This window comes from Botryllus schlosseri, chromosome 14 (assembly GCF_051294905.1).
Source record: "Botryllus schlosseri isolate E-star chromosome 14, Bs_hap1, whole genome shotgun sequence".
NCBI classification, from domain to species: domain Eukaryota; kingdom Metazoa; phylum Chordata; class Ascidiacea; order Stolidobranchia; family Styelidae; genus Botryllus; species Botryllus schlosseri.
In genome coordinates, this window is record NC_137249.1 from 3,365,882 (window position 1) to 3,382,640 (window position 16,759).

General features: G+C 40.5%; 1 protein-coding gene and 1 long non-coding RNA gene across 2 annotated transcripts in view; both read right to left on the bottom strand.

The window, feature by feature from the left end:
- LOC145455941 (uncharacterized) overlaps positions 1-16,759 on the bottom strand; it is a 46,186-nt gene that overhangs the window by 10,105 nt on the left and 19,322 nt on the right. The window lies entirely within an intron of this gene.
- LOC145455842 (uncharacterized) lies at positions 8,510-9,616 on the bottom strand. Its single transcript, XR_013920432.1, has 3 exons — positions 9,467-9,616; positions 9,275-9,382; positions 8,510-8,649 (listed from the first exon to the last, which is right to left on the bottom strand). It is a non-coding gene; the product is annotated as an uncharacterized LOC145455842 (long non-coding RNA).

Here is a 16,759-nt window from a genome sequence, read left to right on the forward strand (position 1 = left end):
ATAGGGGTGTTTGCGACCCATTTTTGTGATCTTTGTGGATGTGGAGTCATCGAAGATGTGCGGCATTTTTTTGATGGAATGTCCGGCACTAGAACAACGCAGAAAGATACTAAGAAACAGTGCACAGAGAATGCGAATCTCATTAAACATGGACATTTTATTGATGGACAACAACATATTACAAGACCCAACCCACTGTGTAGCATCATCGGGACGACGTAGGCCTATATAATTACTGATAATTGACTTACCAATAATAATATCATGTACTGAACACTATATTTTTTACAATCATTTCCTGCAAACTTTCACTAACGGTGGGAAGAATATAGGAAATATACCGCGACCTTGCATTCAATATGCCATATGTTTTACTGCCTTTGGGCACGTTTTTTAAAAGACGGTATACAACTAGGAGTGCTGCTGATTTGCAAACGAACCACAATTTGTTTACTGGAAAATATAGAGAGATGGCTTCAGAAAATCTGTAATCTTCAACGGAAATTGATAAGAAATATTTCCCGTAAAGATAGCATCTCAATAGCCGAACTGCTGAGCTAACATGCCAGTGATAACATATACATTAATAAAGATATGCCATTTATTTTTTTTCAATTCATGTGAATAACATCGTTGATTATATCTTGCTGCAATTATTTCTGCAAACTTGTACTAACGGCGGGGAAGAATAGGAAAAATACTGAGATCTTGCATTTAAAATGTCATATATTTTACTGCCTTTAGGGCACGCTTTTTAAACGACGGTATACAACTAGGAATGTTGCTGATTTGCAAACGAACCACGACTTGTTTACAGAGGTGTTCAGTATCGAAGTAATTCTACTTTTTTGAAGTACTCAAGTAGTTTTCCTCCACTTCCGCTATTTACTCAATTATATCTTTTTTTCGCTACTTCTACGTCGTAATAATTTGTGAACTACTTACTTACTTTTCACTATTTTCAGTTTGTCAAGTAGAAGTAGTTTAATCCCCAACAAGAAAGATAGCCTAACGAATTTCTGGGCTGTTTTCACGTAGTACCAAACATTTAATTTTCTAAAAGTCATGTAATACCAAGAATTTTCGTTGCGCTTCGCGCACAGTAGTTATGGAGTGACCAATAGGTTTTAACAAAATTCTCGCTGAATATAATCTAGATACTGGGTTGCGTGGTTCCGTTCACGTCCCCCTAACGTTTAAAACTACCGTTTTGCAATCTAGTAATTACCTATTATAGGCTACCTAGCAGCCTATGACGTGTCCTAATCTGAAAAGTGGAATTTGACTCTTTTTACACGTTAGACCTGTTTTTGCAGACCGCCGTTGAAACTTTCTGGACAAAAGACATGAAATATATTTTCCACTCACGCAAGGCATGTGGAATGTATGTGGGATTACCAGTGAACTCGGCACTTCGTGAATTCGGCCAGACAAACTCGGCACTTGGTGAATTCGGCCATGGGTGAATTCGGCCATTGACGAATTCGGCCATTGGCGAACTCGGCCCTCGGGAAATTTTGTAATAAATGCATCAAATATATATCTCAGATATAGAAGAATCACGTGCCGTGGTAGATCGCGTAGTGGTACCGGTCACCATGATTGGTTACTGGAATGTTTGCCGGTGAACTCGGCACTAATCTTGAGATACCCCAACTTTGACCCTAACCCACCTCTAATCCCCCTTTTTCCCAATTGTAATATCCCCCTCCCACAACCCTGATATACTCTTTTCCCCAACCCAAATCTTAGGATACCCTACCCCAGCTTTGACCCTAACCCACCTCCAATACCCCTTTCTCTAACCTTAATCTCCCCCTAACTCCCAACCCTAATACCCCGCCACTCCCAACCCTAATCTTGGGATACCCTAACCCACCTCCAATCCCCCTTTCCCCCAACCTAATATCCCCCCTTCCCTAATCTTGGGATACCCTAACCCTAATTTTCCCCAACCCTAATATCCCTCTTTCCCAAAAAACTAACCCCGCCTTCTTAACCCTAATATCCCCCTTTCCCCAACCCTATTACCTCCATCCCAACCCTAGTATCCGTCTCTCCAAAGGGGCAAAAAAAAAAATTTATTTTGACGTTTATAAATTTTTGTTCGTGTTCGTGGGAAACATTTATTGGTGATCCTTTAAAACTTCGTTATTACATAAAACACAGAGATCCATCTTCTCAAAAGTCATACGTCCGTCCCTCGCCATTGTCGCCAAGTCAAATCAACATTGAGCCGACCACGCGTGGTCGATATGTGAACGTCGCGTTATCTCCCGCGCTTGCGCAATCCGTAATCACGTGATCCAATCACGCCGTGACTGCGTGATCTACGCATGCCCTGACCTCCTTACAAGATTGACAAATCACTTGATAATACTATTATTAGTTTAATAATTCATATTAATACCTGTTAATACACTTTAGATTCATACAAAATTTCCTGACGGCTGAATTCACCAATGGCCGAATTCACCAAGTGCCGAGTTCACCAAGTGCCGAGTTTGTCCGGCCGAATTCACCAAGTGCCGAGTTCACTGGCAACCTTATTAAAGCAGTGAATAAAATTAAAGCTCACGCCATGAACCACTGGCGTAGCAGCCACTTGGCGGTTCTGGCTCTGCGCCAGGGGCGGCAGGCTCCAAGGGGGCGGCAAAATGAGGATGCACAGTGCACACAGCCGGCTAAAAGCAGCGTAATTGGTAGTCCTATAGCTGGCGTCCCGTGAGCTAAAATTTAATCAAACTGATCTCAATCGAAATCTAGTGTCGCACTGATTCCGAAAACACGAATTAATATGTTAACATGGCAATGGAACCAATCCGAGAACGCAGTCCAGTCCTAACAATCGGAGCGCTGCAATGCAATGACCAATTGACCATGATAATGTCAAATGTTGAAGCGAGTGATTAATACGCGATGGAGCGCACATCACGCCGCTGTAAAGGCACTTCGCGCAAGTTTTGATGAAGTTTTGGATGCTCTTGAGGAACTAGGTAATCCCAACGAAAATCTCACTACACGAGGTGACTCTAATAGTATTCTAGAAGCGATTCAGAACGCACGATACATGTTTCAAGCTTTGGACAGATTTAAACCTACTGAAGCTGAAACTATGTTTACCGGCATACACCACTTATAAATGATATGTTTGGATTTTTGAATACCCACGCGCTGCTGCGAAGCGAAAGTCGCAATTTATTCACCAGCGCTTTTAAAAAGCACTTATGACGACGAGGTGGACTTTTTGAAGTTGACTGCGGAAATTGACAGATTCAGGAGGCTGGTGCGGAGCAGTGAAATCAAGTTTGATCGTAGTGCATCAAAACTGATTAGGTCTTATTTACGTTCTACCATGAATGATGGTCGGCTATCAGCTTTATCCATTCTGTCTATTGAAAGAGACTACGTTCAAAAACTTGAATTTGAGGATATTATCGCTAATTTTGCGTCTGCGAATGCCCGAAAAGTTTTTATTGACAAGACTGCTTGAACATCGATATATGTCGAAATTTGCTGCGGTCTACTTAGGGGCGGCATTTTGAGCGAGAGCCACGGGCGGCAGCACATGCTGCTACGCCACTGCCCTGAACACGCGTTTATTCAAACAACTGTGCAATTACAATGACGAAGTATTTGAACGTTTGTTGCTGCACACCGAGGTGCGATGGCTTTCCAAGGGAAACTGCCTTGCGCGATTTTACTCGCTGTTCCAAACTGTCGTGGAATTTTTGCAGAGCTGCGACTCAGGGCTTGCGCATGAAGTTCTGGTTTCGAGAAACGACATCGCTTACCTGACGGACGTATTCTCCAATTTTAATGAGTTGCATTTATCTCTTCAAGGTAATGAGATCAATCTTATCAAGGCAAAGTCGGAGCTGTCCGGGTTCAGAAATAAGCTTGTATTGTATCAGCGAAATTTAGCACGACGTGAATTCTTCCAGTTTCCAAGCCTGCAAGAGCTTGATACCAGTACCGCCGGCATACCCGATATTGACGTCGAAGTATACAGGACTCATCTTGAAAAACTGCATGAGGACATGGTAATTCGATTTACGGACATCTTCCAGTTAGAAATTCCTAACTGTATACTAAATCCATTCTGCGACATATCCGAACACGGAATTTTTGAGGAGAAGCTGATTAATGACTTTGAATCATCCCTCATGCTTCGAAAATTCAATTTGACTTGAATTGTGACTTGACTCGTGACTTGACTTGACTTGACTCGACTTGACTCGAGTCATTTCCAAAAAACGAGTGACTTGACTTGACTCGAGTCACCTTCGAAAATCAATTGACTTGACTTGACTGGAGTCACAATGTGCAATGACTGGAGATGACTCGTGACTTGAAGGTAGTGACTTGATCCCAACACTGGTGTTTACCGGAAAACTGATCGACAGATGGATTCCAAAAATTTGCAATCTTCGACGGAAAATGATAAGAATAATTTCCCATAAAGACAGTGAATGACAGTGTTGGTTATATTCTTTGCAATTATTTCCTGCAAACTTCGACCTACGTTGGGGAAGAATAAGAAAAATACTGCATCCTCGCATTAAAAATGCCACATCTTTTACCGTCCTGAGGCACGTATCTCAAATGTCACGGACGTAGCGTGTTGTTTCAAGACTGTAGAGTATAACATCGTTGAATATATTTCTGCAACGATTTTCTGCAAAGTTCCACTAACGGCGAGAAGAATAGGAAAATACTGCAACCTCACATTCCAAATGCCACATGTTTTACTGCCCTGGGGCACGTGTCTCAAATGTAAAAGACATGAATTGTTGTTTCAAGACTGTATAACATCGTTGAATATATTTTTGCAATGATTTCCTGCAAACTTCCACGAACGACGGCGAAGAATAGGGAATATACTGCAACATCGCATTCAAAATGCCATATCTTTTACTGCCTCAGAGCACGTGTTTTACAACAGTGTAATAATGTGGCTGATTTGTAAACGAACCATGACTTGTTTATCGGAAAAATGATCGACTGATGGCTTTAGAAAATTTGCAATCTTCGACGGAAAATGATAAGAATCATTTTCCGTAAAGACAGTAAATAACAGTGTTGGTTAAATTCTTTGCAATGATTTCCTGCAAACTTCGACTAACGTTGGGGAAGAATAAATAAAATACTGCAACCTCGCATTCAAAATGCCGCATCTTTTACTGTGCTGAGACCCGCATCTCAAATGTCACGGACTTGGCGTGTTGTTTCAAGACTGTATAACATCGTTGAATATATTTTTGCAACGATTTTCTGCAAAGTTCTACTAACGGCGGGGAAGAATAAGAAATATACCGCAACCTCGCATTCAAAATGCCATATCTTTTACTGCCTTTGGGCACGTGTTTTAAAACACTGTATACAACGAGAAATGTGGCTGATTTGCAAACGAACCATGACGTGTTTACCAGTGTTGGGATGACTCGAGTCATGACTTGACTCGAGTCAGACTCGAGTCAGCTATTTCGCATGACTTGACTTGACTCGAGTCACTTCGCAAAATGACTTGACTTGACTTGTCTCGGCGCTTCAGAAATGTGGATTGACTCGTGACTCGGAGCAAAATTTACTAGTCAATTTCAAGTCAAATAGTAAACGGTTTCGATTAAATCGCTGAATCTTTTTGATGTTCGGATCGTTCGCGATACGCCGGTGTGACTTGTGAGCCTAGCATCGGACGAATCCACCGACTCCACGGACGTTGCATAGCTAATAATCTGGGTGTATCTGAATGCTGACAGGCCAAACGTGGGGAGGGCCAGAGGACAGTTGTTCTGCAATGACGAGCTTTTATGGAGGACCCCAAAAAACATCAACTTAAAAAGGCTGACTTCTGTAATTATTGATGAGGCTCCAGCCATTGTAAGAAAAGAAAAGGGGTTTATTGGTTTGCTCAAAAGAGATTTCTTCCTCCACAGATTTCTTCTCGTATCACTGTATTTTGCATGAGAGGTGGAGAGCTCAAGGTGACAATGGCATCATATCACTAATACCTTCGAGTCACAAGTCATCTCGAGTCATTGCGCATTTTGACTCGAGTCAAGTGAAGTCAATCGATTTTCGAGGGTGACCCGAGTTTAGTCGAGTCACTTGGTTTTTTGAGGTGACTCGAGTCAAGTCACGAGTCAAGTCACAATTCAAGTCACACTGCCTTTTCGGAGTACGAGGCATGATCACTTCATTGCATTTAGCTAGCTGTTTGAAATACAGATTGAGTGGTCATTTATTTTGAATTGAGGAACTAATATAAAGCTAAATATACATGCCAAAGTGCGTTGTATCGCCCACACATACGCAGAACTGCAAAACTATGGAAGTAACTGTATATATAGCCTCAGTCTATAATTATCAGTCAAAATAGAGAGTAGAATACGAAACCTCAAAAAATAGATAGGAATCGATATGATGCAAAACACTACCCACTTACACATCCATGAGATACGTGATCTATGAGATGCGTTTTATTTATAAATTCATGTGGATAACATCGTAGATTATATTGTTTGCAATAATTTCCTGCAAACTTCCCCTAACGGCGGTGGAGAATAGGAATAATACCGCAACCTCGCATTCAAAATGCCATATCTTTTACTGCCCTGGGGCACGTGTCTCGGATGTCAAGAACACGACGTGATGTTTCAAGACTGTATACTACTAGAAATGTTGCTGTTTTGCAAACGAAACACCACTTGTTCGCTGGGAAATGATCAACAGATGGGTGTAGAAAATTTGCAATCTTCGATGGAAAAGTATAAGAAAAGATTCCCGTAAAGACATTCCTAATGGGTGAACAACTGAACTAGCATGCCAATGCGAACATTTACATTTATAATATATGCAGTTAAATTTTTTGAATTCATGTGGATAACATCGTTGATTATATTGTTTGCAATGATTTCCTATGCTTGCGGCTTTGTGCGCAATCCACCCAACGCTATGCAAATGACTCGGGAACGTAATGTGGTGAGATAGCGTATAGTGATACATTCACGATAAAAATGAAATGCAAGTGCCAAAAAATAATTGACTTTGTAAACAATTTTGACAATTTTTTTACCTAACGCTACAATTTTGACAAAATTTTTGACTTATTTTGACATGTCAAAAAAGAAATCGCCCTAGTTATGAGTCATCATAGAAATAAGCAGACCTGGGAGTTAATCAAAAATGACATTCAATTTGTTTACACAACTATGACATAGTGTTCTGACACACTACCGCAGGTCGATCGCTAATTCGCAGAAATGTTGCGTCCATGTTGGTACGTATAGTCGTATAGATAGGGTTGCATTTAAAACAAATGGTTGTTTAAAACACTTTGTTTAAAACATGTTTTAAACAGTGTTTTAAACCATGGCCTTTTTAAAAAAATTGAGTTTTTTCAAGTTGTATAATTACGCCATAATTATTTAAATATTCGACGATTACCACCCGATGTAGCCGACGTATACGATATGGGATGGTTGGAACCCTGGAGATAGTCGGTTCAAAAGTTTTAGCACGTAGATATAGATCATTGGTACGAAATGAATGTTCTGATAATGATTACCGCCGACCGTAAAAATGCTGCAAGACGATGTAGTCCTGGTTAAAGAAATTTATGGTCCGTATATGACAGGGGTTAGGGAGCCTATTCGTCAAAGGAGTTATTTACCCTATATTTTCAATTGCTAATATCAACCCACTATTATGTCACAATTGAATATGCGTGACGTCGTGGCTTAGAATGAAAAAACATGTTAAAACAAGAGCCTTGATTCAAACACGTTTGTTTTAATTTGATTTTCTGTTTTATTCACAACCCTACGTATAGACGAGACGTACGCGGCATTAGGTCTCAAATCTCCCGCAGTGGGAAACAACTATCAAATCGATCATTCTCGCTGATGGGATATGTCTTAGCACAGTGGTTCTTGATCGTCACCAACCTGCGGAACAGTTACGCTAATCCGCCTTCGCTGAAATCCAAATTTTCACTTGGTCATAAAAACAAAATCCTGCCTCAATACAGATCTAATACTATAGATACTAGTGTGACTTCTGTTGTTTTCTTTAAGATACCAGTTAAAAAATGCAAGCCTTCACCTTGGAAAGTCTCATCGTATTGTTTGGTCGAAACGTAACAGCGCGATATCAATTGGTTAATTACAAATGAACTTATAGATATTGGAAATAGAATTGGCGTTGCAGAAGGACGGGATTTCTATTTCTAACAGCAATATCCCCTGCGCACACCACTGCACGCGACGTACCTTCACAACAGTCACAATTCGATTACTGATATGGCATAATTACCTGCAATCAATGATGGTCAAGACGGACTTATCATCACAAATTATATGTATGGCTTGGCTGTGTGTCCGAACACTCTGCGTCAAGTTATGAAACACTACTGCAAGCAAGGTATTCGCACATCTGTGGTGTGCCCACATTTTTCATTTACATCTTACAATACGCTTAACACACATAAATATCAAGAAATACACGGTCTCGTAAATAATTTAATTTTGATCAGCAAGACATAAGCCGAGAAGCAGTTTGCAATTGTGGTGCCATGATTCGTGGCCATTTCAAGAAACGGTTGCGTCCCGATGGCCGCTGATTAGTCTTCGTTCTTTTAGGTCATTTCTGAAAAGAATTTTAAAACGGTATAGCATCTTTTCATATGCAATATTCCTGAAGATATATCTGCGGGCGTTATGGGCCAGACTTGGACATCTAGATATTTCTATTTGTCTAATTAGACTAATTAGAGCGAAATGCCGGTAATCTAATTCTAAACTAATTTTTGAAATGTTTCTATGCTCAAATTTGAATCCTATTCTAATTTCTTGTTTTCCTGAAAATTCTACAGGAGAACTGTATGGTGCGAAACGAGCCAAGCTTGCTGTACAGACATTTGCCAGTCTCATGCTTACGAGAATGAACTATATGATTTGATATGAAGTGAACTTCATTCGATGTCCAAGTTTTCGCGAATTTAGTAATTCTATTTCTAGTCTAATTTGTAAAGAAAACTGTTTAGCTTCAATTCTAATTCTAATCTAATTCGGAATAGCTGAAAGTTTCCCAGGGGTCCAATTCTGTTTTGGGTTTTATCGACCATGATGTATTCAATGCTTGGATAATATTTTATGCATCGATAGTTTCTATATAAAGTGGTCAGTTCTAGAAACTTGAAAAGCATAATCGTATCCATGGTTACACGGAGCTTTTATAATCTCATCATTGCGAATCTACGATCATTCCGTACTTGAGCATTTCCCACAAGTTCGCGTGCATAGCTTCCAAGCTGTATCGCATAGTTTGTGGTAATATTTGACAAGGACACAGTCTCTTCTTCTATCTTTGCAGTCTGACACTGGCAGAAAATATACGCGTATTAGAGAAAGTCACAGTGCTACAGTGAGCTGTGAATTGGGGATTATTATGGAGGCCTAGGTACCTGGACATATTTTCAAAGAGCATTCGCGTTTCGACGGGCCATAACCACATGTTTTCAACGCCACTTCCTTCCCGTAGTAAAAGCATCTTCTTCTTCTGATCCCGACCCCGCATGAGACTGAACATTCGGACCACGAACCCCAACGTGGTATTTCTGAAACGCAATACAGTCGCGATATCACAACATAAAGTGTTAATACTATGATTAATCATATTTAGATTGGCGGCAAAATAATGAATGACCTCTATAAAATTGTTTTCAATCAAGTATTCTCATATTTCATATCATAGAAAGCAAATCTTAGAGAAAAATATTATAGCCCGAGGCGCATAAGGCGGAAAACGGCGACATGTGCCACTCAAACCTCACTAACTCGATTCACATCTTGGAAAGAAAGTTTTGAGGTACTGGGTTAGTTATTTCGTAATCAGAAGCGTTACATATTGAAAGCGATGCTTTAATCTTGATGAATACTGTAAACTACCAATCTAAACGAACTCTTTTATAGGTGCGACAAGGCTACACCACACCAGTGTACTGTATTTAAAATAAAAAGATACATTACTTTGTCGTTCGCATTGCATTTATGGTCAGTAATAATAAGCAGCAAGTTCGCGGCTTCAAAACCGTTTCGAGTCATGCAAGGTCTGCGTAAACCTGTTTCAGAAAATTCCACCCATGACAGTGATCTCAATCCCCCCGAATACTAATTCCTACATCAGAAACATCCGAAGTACGCATGGAAGTGATCCAAAAACGTAGCCACCTGATCAACTAATAGAAGAAGACATAATACCTATTGATATACAGAAATGTTATTATTATCGTTGACGTATACGGTCGTTGCATTAGGCTATAGTAAGGCGGTAAAGCCAAGTCCCTAATTACAAGATGTTCCCTTGCTGGGAGGTGGACCTTCCATAGTTTCTTCTATCCAGTCCAAGTATTTTGATACGCTTGTGTAAATCCCTGGTTTCTTCTCTGACCCACAGTCTTGAGCGCCGTAACTGGTAACTTCCATCAATATCGATGCATGGAAAGCGTTCCTCCTGCAAACCAACGGCCCACCGCTATCACCGCCACAGGTGTCTGATCCTCCTTCCTCGTGACTGAAAAATACGACCTTGAAATCAAATAACGTATTGTTATAATCTTGTTATCAAATTTATACCCGGCACAAATTGTGTTGTTTACAACGGTGATGCTTGCTGAGCCATACCACGCCTCGCAGACATCTCGGTCTACTAATTTGACTGTAGCTTCTTGAAGGATATCCGGAAGACTGCCATCTGTATAAAGATAGAGGGTGACATCTTATTCGTCGTAATTATGTTATAAGCGGTACGTGCCAATGTGTTATTGAACTATAGAGGATGTATACTATAGTTCAATATATATTGATCTATAATTGAACAGTAGAAATCAACATCGTAGTCATATATCCGACGAGTTTTGTTGGTGGTCGTGGCAGTGGAGCGGAACACGATTGTGACGCTTTACTTTCTCGATTGAGGGCATGACGACGTCATAGAGTGATTCTTATTGGTTAGCGTTACCATGCTATTCAATTGTACTCTATCCAGTCATCAGGCCTATATAACGGGTGGCCAACCTTTTCGGCTAAAGGGCAACGTGAGATTTACGAATCATTCCGCGGATCACTTGAATATTAATGGCCTTTTTTAGTCGTCCGATAGGAGTGAACCGGATGAGGTAACGGTGAAAACAAGATTTATCTTACTACGCGTCAAAATCAATATGACAACTCTTAGCCCAGCGGTTTTCAACCTCGGGTTAATTTTAATACCAATACAATCAAGTGAATCAACAAAACAATGTCACATTACAACCTATTCTCCCTAATTCCTAGCTCAAATAAATACAAATCACTCAATGAATCACATGAATAAACAAACGACTGGAACGAAAATGCCTCTGAAGCCACGAGGGCAAAATCGTCACAATGGGCGCCAGTGAGCGTGATGGCTCATGTACAAAACGTACCATTTCTCGTGTTACAATGTGGATGATGATTCACAGACCAACATTATTAATGTTTAGGCGTTATCCTTCATCACCTTGATTGACATGTTCGTCATACAACCCATTTTCTTTTGTTCGTGTTGTTGTTATTATGAGTAAAAAAAATCAAAAAAAAATCATGATTTGAATTATTTAGTCGATTAAAATCGATTTTAATCTGGGGAAAATTGATTTTAACTGGAACCCTAGGCCCGACTATCTGTCTGCGAGTGGAGACACGTTCTCTCATAATTGCAAATATAGTTACACTCATTTCTGTAAATGGGGCGTATTCTAATTTTAAGTTTTCAGGACGGGTAACAGTACTAAAAGCTGGCAATCGAGTGACAATAAATCTCGCGAAGTGGTAAGAAAAATTTCAAGTCAAATAAATCTGCCACGAAATAATCGACTTTGTGGTCATATACGAAGATCTACAAAAATGTGGCTGGCCCCAAGCTACACAAATGCGTCGGAACTGATATTTTAATCATCAGCATTCCACATTTCGCGGTGAGTCCGGTCAAATTTTTGGTTGGCCTTGCAAGTTCATGATAAATTAATTGGTTAATTTATTTTTTCATAATATTACCAATTTCGAGAATTACCTCGCCGATCAATCAAAACCTTCTTGCGAGCCACGGGTTGGCCGTCCCTGGCCTATATGTTAGCGAAATTTCCAAGCGACTTGATGAAGCGCTCGACTAACGTCAATGACTATATGTGACCATCCAGCATCTTTTTCATGCTGAAAGCGTCAGGGAGATTCAAGAAAGGCAAAATCGGGTATCTGACATCTTTGATTCCAAATCGAATGTATTTCGAACCGAGGATTTAAGTAGCATTCATTATTAAGTCTTACATACTGCGAATGGATTTCAAAATTAAAATTTATACCTTTTACACGATCAGCAGGAAAATGATGCCAGTTACACTTAACAAAATAAATATTGAGATGTATGTCAATGATATCAACCAAACTATTTGTATAGAGCGCATCTGTACAATGAAAATGCTAAAAAAGATCGTTTGTACGAAAATAATAAAACCATCGAGGTTTCAGGGCTGCCATGATGGAATGAAAGTGTCGCAACGATAATTTCTGTCGATAAAATAGCTCTTTGCAATTAGGGATGTATATAGCTTTGGTATTCGAAAAATCAGACGTTTTGTGCTCGAGCTGAATCGATACAATCAAGCTCGACTCTAATTCGATGAGGGGTAGGGGTATACGTCCTATTCGTAGAGTGTGCTAAGTTTGTGACAGGATAATGGTCGTGAAGTGATACGGTATATGACTTATTGACTATAGATTAAAAAGTAGTATGTCAGTATAGTATGTCAGGAATACAGAAGGGTCCAAACCATCATTGTATGGACTGAATTTAAGTGCAATCTGCTTTGTGCGGGTCAATGAAGAAATACTTCCTGCTAATTTACGTTCATCATATCCCCATCCTGTAACGCTGCATGCTGTTCCATTGGCAAACCGCGTCTTCCTTGACGGTAATGCTACAGTTCTCACGTTCGCTCGGAGAACCACCGGTCGAGTCAATTTTATGAGACAGATATCGTAGTCCAGTGTGTAGGTATCGTAATCTTAGGAACAGAATGCAGCAACATGTCAAACAGACGAATGACGGATAAAAGTGACAGAACCCTAACCGCAGACGACCACTATTTTAAAACCTAATTTCACGACCCGGTTTCACTTGTTGCATCTGGACATTCCTTCGTTACGTCGATTATTGCAATACATTTCATTTCTACCTTCATCTATGGATCATCATTTGTTTGGATCGGTCGTGGAATTTGAGTTCAATTCAAAAAGTGGTTTCAATAACTGTCCTTAAGTTAGGAGCAGTTACAAATTGTGTATACTCCACACACACTGAATGTCTCTTATCTTCCCTTGATTTTTAGGAATTTTCGATGCAGAATCGAGTATCTCGGTACCATATCTAATTCATCAGCCAACATTATTCTAGATGGATCATGCCGGTGTTCTCCAGAACTTTCAAGGCTTGTCTTTCGTCCGTTGCACATGCTGCATCTTGTGCGGGGCATCAGTCATGTGCGGCCGCAACTGCAAACAAGAGTCGTGATTGCCTGCCACAGGCAAATCTTGAAGTGATGCTGCGAGTGAAAGATCACTTCATGGACTATGGTACTAACAAAGCAGATAAAGCGTTCAGAAAGATCAACAGTTTGCTGGCAGAGACCAATCCATCAATCAAGATGAAGATGCAACTATAATGGATGGTCCCGAGATAAATCAACATGTTTCCTCGCTACTAGAACAGATCAGTAATGATTCTAACGACCCATCATTACCACATAGGTTAAACGTTTTCAGCTATGTTCACAGCCCACATTATGAAAGTTTAAGCGTTATCCTTCATCACCTTGATTGACAGTGTCGTCATTCATCCCATTTTCTTCTGTTCGTGTTGTTGTTGCTATTATGAGTAAAAAAATCAAAAAAATCATGATTTGAATTAATTATTCGATTAAAATCGATTTTAATCAGAGGCAAAATGATTTAAACCGGAACCCTACTCGTGATGGATATAGGGTGATAGTAGTCCGCTGAGGTGGGGACTTTGCCCTTTTTCGCAATTGGGCAGACTATAGCATGTTTCCACGATACTGGCAATTTCCCCGTCTCCCAGGATGCATTGTATAGTTCGAAAAGATCGGTGCGGTCGGAGGATGATAGATTTTTCAACATGCCAGTGATAACATATACATTAATAAAGATATGCCATTTATTTTTTTTCAATTCATGTGAATAACATCGTTGATTATATCTTGCTGCAATTATTTCTGCAAACTTGTACTAACGGCGGGGAAGAATAGGAAAAATACTGAGATCTTGCATTTAAAATGTCATATATTTTACTGCCTTTAGGGCACGCTTTTTAAACGACGGTATACAACTAGGAATGTTGCTGATTTGCAAACGAACCACGACTTGTTTACAGAGGTGTTCAGTATCGAAGTAATTCTACTTTTTTGAAGTACTCAAGTAGTTTTCCTCCACTTCCGCTATTTACTCAATTATATCTTTTTTTCGCTACTTCTACGTCGTAATAATTTGTGAACTACTTACTTACTTTTCACTATTTTCAGTTTGTCAAGTAGAAGTAGTTTAATCCCCAACAAGAAAGATAGCCTAACGAATTTCTGGGCTGTTTTCACGTAGTACCAAACATTTAATTTTCTAAAAGTCATGTAATACCAAGAATTTTCGTTGCGCTTCGCGCACAGTAGTTATGGAGTGACCAATAGGTTTTAACAAAATTCTCGCTGAATATAATCTAGATACTGGGTTGCGTGGTTCCGTTCACGTCCCCCTAACGTTTAAAACTACCGTTTTGCAATCTAGTAATTACCTATTATAGGCTACCTAGCAGCCTATGACGTGTCCTAATCTGAAAAGTGGAATTTGACTCTTTTTACACGTTAGACCTGTTTTTGCAGACCGCCGTTGAAACTTTCTGGACAAAAGACATGAAATATATTTTCCACTCACGCAAGGCATGTGGAATGTATGTGGGATTACCAGTGAACTCGGCACTTCGTGAATTCGGCCAGACAAACTCGGCACTTGGTGAATTCGGCCATGGGTGAATTCGGCCATTGACGAATTCGGCCATTGGCGAACTCGGCCCTCGGGAAATTTTGTAATAAATGCATCAAATATATATCTCAGATATAGAAGAATCACGTGCCGTGGTAGATCGCGTAGTGGTACCGGTCACCATGATTGGTTACTGGAATGTTTGCCGGTGAACTCGGCACTAATCTTGAGATACCCCAACTTTGACCCTAACCCACCTCTAATCCCCCTTTTTCCCAATTGTAATATCCCCCTCCCACAACCCTGATATACTCTTTTCCCCAACCCAAATCTTAGGATACCCTACCCCAGCTTTGACCCTAACCCACCTCCAATACCCCTTTCTCTAACCTTAATCTCCCCCTAACTCCCAACCCTAATACCCCGCCACTCCCAACCCTAATCTTGGGATACCCTAACCCACCTCCAATCCCCCTTTCCCCCAACCTAATATCCCCCCTTCCCTAATCTTGGGATACCCTAACCCTAATTTTCCCCAACCCTAATATCCCTCTTTCCCAAAAAACTAACCCCGCCTTCTTAACCCTAATATCCCCCTTTCCCCAACCCTATTACCTCCATCCCAACCCTAGTATCCGTCTCTCCAAAGGGGCAAAAAAAAAAATTTATTTTGACGTTTATAAATTTTTGTTCGTGTTCGTGGGAAACATTTATTGGTGATCCTTTAAAACTTCGTTATTACATAAAACACAGAGATCCATCTTCTCAAAAGTCATACGTCCGTCCCTCGCCATTGTCGCCAAGTCAAATCAACATTGAGCCGACCACGCGTGGTCGATATGTGAACGTCGCGTTATCTCCCGCGCTTGCGCAATCCGTAATCACGTGATCCAATCACGCCGTGACTGCGTGATCTACGCATGCCCTGACCTCCTTACAAGATTGACAAATCACTTGATAATACTATTATTAGTTTAATAATTCATATTAATACCTGTTAATACACTTTAGATTCATACAAAATTTCCTGACGGCTGAATTCACCAATGGCCGAATTCACCAAGTGCCGAGTTCACCAAGTGCCGAGTTTGTCCGGCCGAATTCACCAAGTGCCGAGTTCACTGGCAACCTTATTAAAGCAGTGAATAAAATTAAAGCTCACGCCATGAACCACTGGCGTAGCAGCCACTTGGCGGTTCTGGCTCTGCGCCAGGGGCGGCAGGCTCCAAGGGGGCGGCAAAATGAGGATGCACAGTGCACACAGCCGGCTAAAAGCAGCGTAATTGGTAGTCCTATAGCTGGCGTCCCGTGAGCTAAAATTTAATCAAACTGATCTCAATCGAAATCTAGTGTCGCACTGATTCCGAAAACACGAATTAATATGTTAACATGGCAATGGAACCAATCCGAGAACGCAGTCCAGTCCTAACAATCGGAGCGCTGCAATGCAATGACCAATTGACCATGATAATGTCAAATGTTGAAGCGAGTGATTAATACGCGATGGAGCGCACATCACGCCGCTGTAAAGGCACTTCGCGCAAGTTTTGATGAAGTTTTGGATGCTCTTGAGGAACTAGGTAATCCCAACGAAAATCTCACTACACGAGGTGACTCTAATAGTATTCTAGAAGCGATTCAGAACGCACGATACATGTTTCAAGCTTTGGACAGATTTAAACCTACTG